Raw genomic sequence first — 8,495 nt, forward strand, 5'->3', positions numbered from 1 at the left:
AGTTAACAAAGCATACAGCATGCTTGGTTTTATTATTAGGTGTTTAGGGTACAAGGGCAAGGAAGTGATGTTGAACTTGCACAAGACACTTAGACCTCAGCCGGAGAATTGCGTGCAGCTGCAGGCACCACATTATAGGAAAGATGCAAATGCATTAGAGAGAGTGCAGATGCAATTTACCAGAACGGGATCCAGGAATATGGAATTTCAGCTATTAGGATAGATTGAAGAATCTGGGACTGTTCTCTTTAGAAAGGGGAAGGCTAAGAGGAGATCTGATTGAGATATTCAAAATCATGAGCAGGCTGGACAGCTTAGATAAGGTGAAGCTTTTTCTGCTTGTAAAAGAAATAAAAAGAAATAAGAATGAAGCAGGGATAATCCAGGAAATTATAGACCAGTAAGCTTGACATCTGTGGTGGGGAAGCTCTTGAAGAAGATACTGAGGGACAAGATATAGGCACATTTGGAAGAAAATGGACTAGTTAGTGACAGGCAGCATGGTTTTGCATGGGGAAGGTCATGTCTCACCAACCTGGTTGAATTTTTTGAAGAGGTGACAAAGATAATTGTAATAAAGTTAGATAAATTGGATAAAGTCCCACATAGCAGATTGGTACAAAAACTAAAATCACATGGGATTTGGAGTGGACTGGCTAGAAGACTGGCTTGGTCATAGAAGACAGAGGGTAGCGGTTGAAGGGTGCTTTTCAGAATGGAGACTGGTAACTAGTGGTGCTCTGAGGTCCTCTGTTTGTAGTATATATAAATGATCTGGAGGAAATTGTGGATGGTCTGATTAGCAAGATAGCATGATACAAAGATTGGTGGATTTGCTGATAGTGCCAACAATTGTGAAAGGATACAACAGGATATAGATAAATTGGTGACTTGAGCACAGAAATGGCAGATGGTGCTTAATCTAAACAAATGCGAGGTGATGCATTTTGGAGGATCAAATTTAGGTGTGATTTATATTGTCAATGGCAGAACCCTTAGGAACATTAAGATTCAGATGGATCTGTGCATGCAGGTCCACAGTTCCCTAAAAGTGGCAACACAGGTGGTCAAGGTAATTAAGAATTTTTGGCATGCTTGCCTTCATTGGCCGGGGCATGGAGTACAAGAGTTGGCAAACCATGTTGCAGCTATATAAAATCCTTGTCAGGCTGCATTTGGAGTATGGTGTGCAGTTTTGGTCAACACACTACCAGAAGGATATGGAAGCTTTGGAGAGAGTGCAGAGAAGGTTCACCAGGGTGTTGCCTGGTCTCAAGGGCACTGGCTATGACGAAAAGTTAAAAAGACAAGGATTGTTTTCACTGGAAAGATGGTGGCTGAGAGGAAACCTTTATAGAGGTCTACAAAATTATGAGAGGTATAAATAGGGTGGATAGTCAGGCTTTTTCCCAGGGTTGAAATTTCAATTACGAGGGGGCACAGGTTCGAGGTGAGAGGGAGAAAGTTTGTGCAAGGGAAGTTTTTCATGCAGAACATGGTAGGCTGCCAGAAGAAGTGGTGGAAGTGGGCACGTTAGCGACATATAAGAGGCATCTGTATGGTTACATAGGGAGAGAATAGAGGGATACGGCCCGAATAAGGGCAGAGGCTTGTTTTTAGATTAGTTAGGGCATGATGATTGGCATAGGCTTCGATGACAGAAGGGCCTGTTCCTGTGCTGTACTTCTCTTTTGTTCTTTGAAAGAGCATAGATTTAAACCAATCTGCAAATAAGCAAGGACGATGTGAAGAAAAACTTTTTCACACAGCAAGTAGTTAAGGTATGGAATACACCACCTGAAAATGTGGTGGAGACAAGTTCAATTGAGGTAATCAAGATGGCTTTGTTTGGTTTTCTGGATAGCAATAGTGTATAGGGAAATCCTAACACAGCAAGGGCAACCAGCTGTATTTGTGTCGAGCAAATTAACACACAGTGAACAATGCTGTGCATAGATTGAGAGAATGTGTGGCTGTTGTCTTTGCTTGTGAACATTTTAATCAATACTTGTTTGGAAGAGAGAAAAGTGATGGAAGATTCTGACCGCAACCACTTCAAAACATCTTAAGCTTTTTATCTGCATCCACAAATAATGCTACTGCATTTGCAAAGGTATCATTTGACAGTGATATACAAACAGGGAAGTTGTTGGCAACTGTGCTGTTGAGAGCAGCATTCCAGATTGTGAAAGTTGAGGATGTTAAGCATGTGAAATCTTACTGATTCAATGAGAATAAATAGTATTACAAAACATGATGGAACTCTCCAAGTGCTGCTGGAAGTAATGATGCAAGGATGGTCAAAACCAGCAGCAAAAACACTGGTTGCTGTAAGAGAGCATTGAACATACATGGATTAAGTGATAGTCCAAAATGGTATCTTGTATAAAGGAAATAATCGCTACTCCTAAGGAAATGAGAAAGAGCTGCTGATGCACATATATGCAAGTCATCAAGGAACTGAGTCCAGTCTGAGAAGGACAACGGAAGTGCTCTACCGGCCAAACATGGGCAATAAAATTAAGGATCACATCAGCTAGTGCACTGCTTGTAACAAATACAAAGCTGAATAAACAGCTACATTTGCACACTGTGACTTACTATTGTCCTGTGATCTATGTGGTAGTTTTCAGTTTTGAGGCAGAAACCATCTGAATATTATTTAAATGGAGAAAGGCAGCTGAACAGAGTTTACAATGAAATGAGATTTTATTAAAACATACGATTCTTAAGGAGTTTGACAGGATAGATGAAGAGAGGTTGTTTCCCTTTCTGGGCAAGCCTAAAACCAGAAGGCATAATCTCAGAATAAGAAGTCAAATATTTGGAACTAAGATGAAGAGGGGTGTGAATCTGTGGAATTCTCTACCATAGAGTATAGTCGAAGCTTGGTCATTAGGTTTATTCAAGGCTGAGTAGACAGACTTTTAATCAGTGAGGGAATCAAGGGGTATGGGTAAAAGCAGGAAAGTGAGATGAGGATTACCAGATCAGCCATGATCTAGTTGAATATGAGTCGAGCAGACTCAATGGGCTGAATGGCCTACTTCTGCTCTTACATTTTATAATGTTAGGAAGTATTCTTATGCTTATTACACTTTACAACAATTTGGCATAACTGAGTGGCTTCTATACTATTTTAGAGAGCAATTAAGAGTCAATCACATTGCTATCTCTCTGCAGTTACACAGACCAGACTTGGTAAGGACAGCAGGTCTTATTCTGTAAAAGACAGGAGTGAATCATTAGATTCAAGATTTTTATGGAAAAGGGCAAAGATGGGCTTGAAATCAAAGTTCTCAAATGGGGAAGACTTGTTTAAAGATATGATTTGGCCAGAATGGACTGGGAGCAGATACTTTCAGGTAAATCTCTCTCAGAACAGCAGGATACAGTCAGGAAGGAAATATTAAAAGTATAGGACCAACACGCTACAATAAAAAAAAATGAGTGGGACCATTGAATCCTGTGAACACCGGATGTCATGGGATATACAGCACTGGTTTAAGAGAAAAAGGGAAGTTTATGGTAGGTATTGAGGGCTCAAAAAGGCAGAAGCCCCAGAGGCATGTAGAATGTGCAAGAGATGACTTACTAGGAAAGCTAAAAGGGCATATGAAAGGATGCTGGCAGGTAAATTAAAGGAAAATCCTATGTTGTTTTACAGGTACATTAAGGGTAAAAAATAACAAGGGAAACAGTAGACCCCAGGGACAGCAAGAACAGCAGATGCTGGAGTAAGAAATAACAAAGTGTGGAGCTGTAGGAACACAGCAGGCCAGGCAGCATCACAGGAACAGGAAAGCTGACGTTCAGAAATGAAGAAGGGTCCCGACCCAAAAAGTCAGCTTTCCTGTTCCTTAAGCAGTAGGCTCCATTTAAGGTTGTGGAGCCAGAGGGTGTAGGTAGGGTTCTAAATGAATGCTTTAGGTCACCATTCACTACGGAGAAGGACATTAGAAATTGATGATACAAATAAAAAAATTTGCTTAAACAGAAAGGAAGGCCTAAGCTTAAATGTAGATTAAAAACCAGGACCAGATGAAGTGTATCAAGATTGTTCAGTAGGCAAGGGAGAAAATAACAGGGGTGCTAGGAAAAATGTTCAATTCCTCTCTGGCCACAGGAGAGGTGCCAGAGGACTCTCTCACAGCAAATGTAGTAACATTATTCAAGAAGGGAGCAAGGGATAAACAAGGAAACTACAGGATAGTCAGTCTAACCTCAGTGGTAGGGAAGCTATTGTAAACAATTCTGAGGGTCAGAATTAATATGCACTTGGAGGGGCAGGAATTAATCAAGAACAGTCAGCATGATTTTGTTAAGGGGAAGTCATATCTGGCCAACTTGATTGAATCTTCAAAGAGGTGACTAAGTTTGCAGATGAGGGCAATGCTTTTGATATAGTCTACTTGGACTTCAGCAAGGCTTATGATAAGGTCCCGCATGGGAGGCTGATAGCAAAGGTAAGAGTCCATGGGACCCAAGGAAATTTAGCAAATTGGATCCACAATTGGCTGAGTGGCAGGAAACTGGATGATAGTTGAGGGGTGTTTTTCTGACTGGAACTCTGTGAGGTCCCACAGGGTTCAGTGTTGGGGCCCTTGCTCATGTAAATGGTTTATATAAATGATTTGGACTTGAATGTCGGAGTGTTAGTAAGTTCCGAGATGATGCAGAATTTGGGGGTGATAAATAGTGAGGAGGATAGTCTTAGACAACAACAGGATATAGATGGGCTGGTCAGATGGAATGTTCAGTGTCAAATGGAATTCAATATAGATAAATATGAGACGATACAAACAAGGCAAGGGAATACAGGATGATTTAATATAACCCTGGGAAGCACCAAGGATCAGAGGCATATGTCTATATGTCCCTTAAGTATTAGGACAGATAGATAAAGTGGTTAGGAAAGCATATGAGATATGTGTTTATTAGTCAAGGCATAGAGTTTAAGAGCAGGGACCTTATGCTGAAACTGTAGAAAATGTTAGTCAGGCCATAGCTAGAGTATTGTGTTCTGTTCTGAAATCCATTTTATAGGAAGGATGTGACAGCGCAGGAAAGAGTGCAGAGCAGATTTACCAGGATGTTGCCTGGACTGGAAAGTTTCAGTTAAGAAGACTGGGGTTGTTTTCCTTAGTGCAGAAGAGATTAAGTGGGTTATGATTGAGATGTATAAAATTATGAGGGGCATAGATAGGGTAAATAGAAAAACTATTCCCCTCGATGGCACGATCAATGACCAGGGCAAGTAGATTTAAGGTAAGAAGCAGAAGGTTTAGAAGAGCCATGAAGAAAAACTTTTTCATCCAGAGGATTCGAATCTAGAACTCACTGCCTGTAAGAGTGGTAGAGGCAAAAAACCCTGATAACATTTAAGGATGTGCACTTTCAGTGTAAAGGCATATAGCCTATGGGACAAGTGCTGAAAAATGGGTGTACATTAGTTAGATGGTTGTTTTTGACCAGCGTGGATGCAATCGGCTAAAAGGCCTCTTCTGTCTGTAGATTCTTATGACAATGACTCTAATCTGATGATTCATATTGCACATTGAGAAAAAAACAGATGGTGTCAGAGACAGGAGTGGAGAATACACATCAGAGGATGCAATGCTCCCCAAGAACTGCACGGTTTAATGCTGTATTTCAAGGGCTGTAGATGAAGAGGAGAATCATCGAGCAAAAACAGAAATGTGCAATGGAGTGATCGGTTTCCAAGTACATGACTATGACCACAGAGCGAACGGAAGATTCCACTTCAAGCGTAGATGAGTTGACATTACAAGCTATTGAGGTTTTGTTTTTCCATGTACATATTGGCTTGTAATGCGCAATCAAGCACTCTAATTAAATTCAGGTCAAACATTTACTATCACATTCTTAAGGATACACAGCATGTCAGTTGGTTGAACTGTTGTGATTCATGTGGTGAAGATATACCAGCATTGCTGCTAGGTGGGTTGTATTATAATCCCAGCTGATATTAGTACTGGACAAGTCAAATCCTAGGGTGAAACTATTAAACCTTAACATTTGTTTTTTTAATAAACCATGGAGGTTACTGAACACATATACACAAGAGACTGCCAATGTACTTACAAAGAATAAAACATCTGTTAAATAAGGAAAAAATGAACTATATTACACAAGATAAAACAAAAGGTTGTAAATAATTCACGATAGACATAACAAGGGATTCTAATTATCACTATTCCTTTCATCCCACCAATTACAAAGACTAAAACCTTACCCAGTCTGGCTGCTAGACCCACAGCAATGTGGTTGACTCTTTAAACACTGCTGAAATGGCCTAGCAAGCAAAGATACCTAGGGGTGCAGTTGCATAGTTCCTTGAAAGTGAAGTCGCAGGTAGACAGGGTGGTGAAGAAGACGTTTGGCACACTTGCCTTCATTGGTCAGTGCATTGAATATAGGAATTGGGACATCATATTGGGGCTGTACAAGACATTGGTGAATACTGCATTCAATCTGGTCTCCCTGCTATAGGAAAGATGATGTTGCTAAACTTGAAAGAGTTCAGAAAAAATTTACAAGCATGTTGCTGAGATTAGGCAGTTGGGAGTTCTAGGGAGAGGCTGAATAGACTGGGGCTTTTTTCCCCTGGAGTGGCAGAGGCTGAGGTGTGACCTTATGGAGGTTTATAAAATCATGAGGGGTATGGATAAAATAATTAGTGACCTAGCAGGTCTAGCAGCATCTGCGGAGAGAGAAACAGAGTTAATGTTTCAAGTTCAGTGACCCTTCTTCAGTTCTCTGTTTCTTTCTCCACAGATGCTGCCAGATCTTTTTCTTATACCATAGAATCCCTAGTGTGGAAACAGGCCCTTTGGCCCAACAAGTCCACACTGACCCTCAGAGCATCCTACCCAGATCCATCCCCCTATAACCCACCTAATCTACACATCCCTGAACACTACAGGCAATTTAGCATGGCCAATCCACCTAGCTGGTACATCTTTGGACTGTGGGAGGAAACCAGAGCACCCGGAGGAAACCCACACAGACATGGGGAGAATGTACAAACTTCACACAGACAGTCACCCATGGGTGGAATTGAACCTGGGTTCCTGGCCCTGTGAGGCAGCAGTACTAACAACTGAGCCACCATACCGCCCCATAACACGACGATGGCTGGGAATCGAACCCGGGTCAATTGCTTGGAAGGCAGCTACGTTCAGAACTGTACACCATTGCGGTGACGAATCTGCGAGCTGTCGAAACGTAGCCGGCAGGATCTGAACCTGCGTGGGGAAACCCCAATGGATTTCTAATCCATCATCTTAACCACTCGGCCACGACTACCGGAGTCAATTTCTGTTTTTGTTTCAGATTCCCAGCATCTGCAGTTCTTTGTTTTATTTTAATTGGTGACACTAGGTTGTGGATACTGTTGCATAACAGAAGACAATGATCAAAATCTAGTGTGTCTGGTAGATAGAGTTTACCAGATGAACCTGGAGCTAAGCAAAAAAAAATCACAAGGAAGAATGCTCAAAGTCAAGTATATGGGCTAGATGTACTGACAACATAATGTCTTTGCCTAGATTTTGTAAAGGTGAGATTTGTAGCAGTGATGCAGTGACCAACAGATATTAAAGCAGTCCAAAAGTTAATTGGATTTGTCGACTATTTGGCAAAATTCTTGCCCAATTTGTTGAAGCGTGAAACATTACAGTAACTCATGGCCAAAGTTGTGCAGTGGCATCGGGGTACAGAATAAGAATCAGCATACACTAAAACAATGATGCTGAAATAGTCACGTAAATCTTAAAGTAAATCGTGCAGTCTGATGTCAGCAAGACGGAACTTGGACCAACCTTAATGTAGCAAGACAACCGGTTGTATTTGAAACTACAGTGTAATCGCAAATGGAACAAACTATGCTTAAATTAAGAAAGAGTGCCTCGCCATTGTTTTTGCTTGTGAATATTTTCAGCAATAGCTGTTTGGAAGAGACACGTGCGTCTCTTGCACTTATGCTAACCCTGACAATGGGGATATTAATGGAATGTCCTCCTCCTTCATTCATGTTGGAAAGTGGCAGATCTGCACTAAACTCTTTTCTAGCACAATAGCAGCAGTGAAAATAGTTGAATCCTGAGCAGGACTTTGCAAAAGGAAACTAGGGTGTTAAGTGATTCTATGCAATACACCATATTTAATCCCGGTCTTAATCCTGATTCAGAGCACATGCCACTTGTTGTCTTACTGTCCTGTGGAATTTGGACTGCTTTGTGTCTTTCTTATTCTTTCATTGCACATTTGGCACCATTGAGTTATGGGCGCACAGTGACTCAGTGGTCAGCACTGCGGCCTCACAGCGCCAGGGACCTGCGTTTGATTCCAGCCTTAGAACATAGAACGCAGTACAGGCCCTTCGGCCCTCGATGTTGCACTGACCTGTGAAACCAATCTGAAGCCCATCTAACCTAAACTATTCCATTATCATCCATATGTTTATCCAATGA

At 41.3% G+C, this 8,495-nt stretch overlaps 1 non-coding gene across 1 annotated transcript; it reads right to left on the minus strand.

Moving 5' to 3' along the window:
- Positions 1-7,247: 7,247 nt before the first annotated feature.
- trnas-aga lies at positions 7,248-7,329 on the minus strand. Its single transcript has one exon. It is a non-coding gene; the product is annotated as a tRNA-Ser (tRNA).
- Positions 7,330-8,495: the final 1,166 nt, after the last annotated feature.

The sequence above is a fragment of the Rhincodon typus genome, unplaced genomic scaffold (assembly GCF_021869965.1).
Source record: "Rhincodon typus isolate 14 unplaced genomic scaffold, sRhiTyp1.1 hic_rhity00005879, whole genome shotgun sequence".
Taxonomy (NCBI): domain Eukaryota; kingdom Metazoa; phylum Chordata; class Chondrichthyes; order Orectolobiformes; family Rhincodontidae; genus Rhincodon; species Rhincodon typus.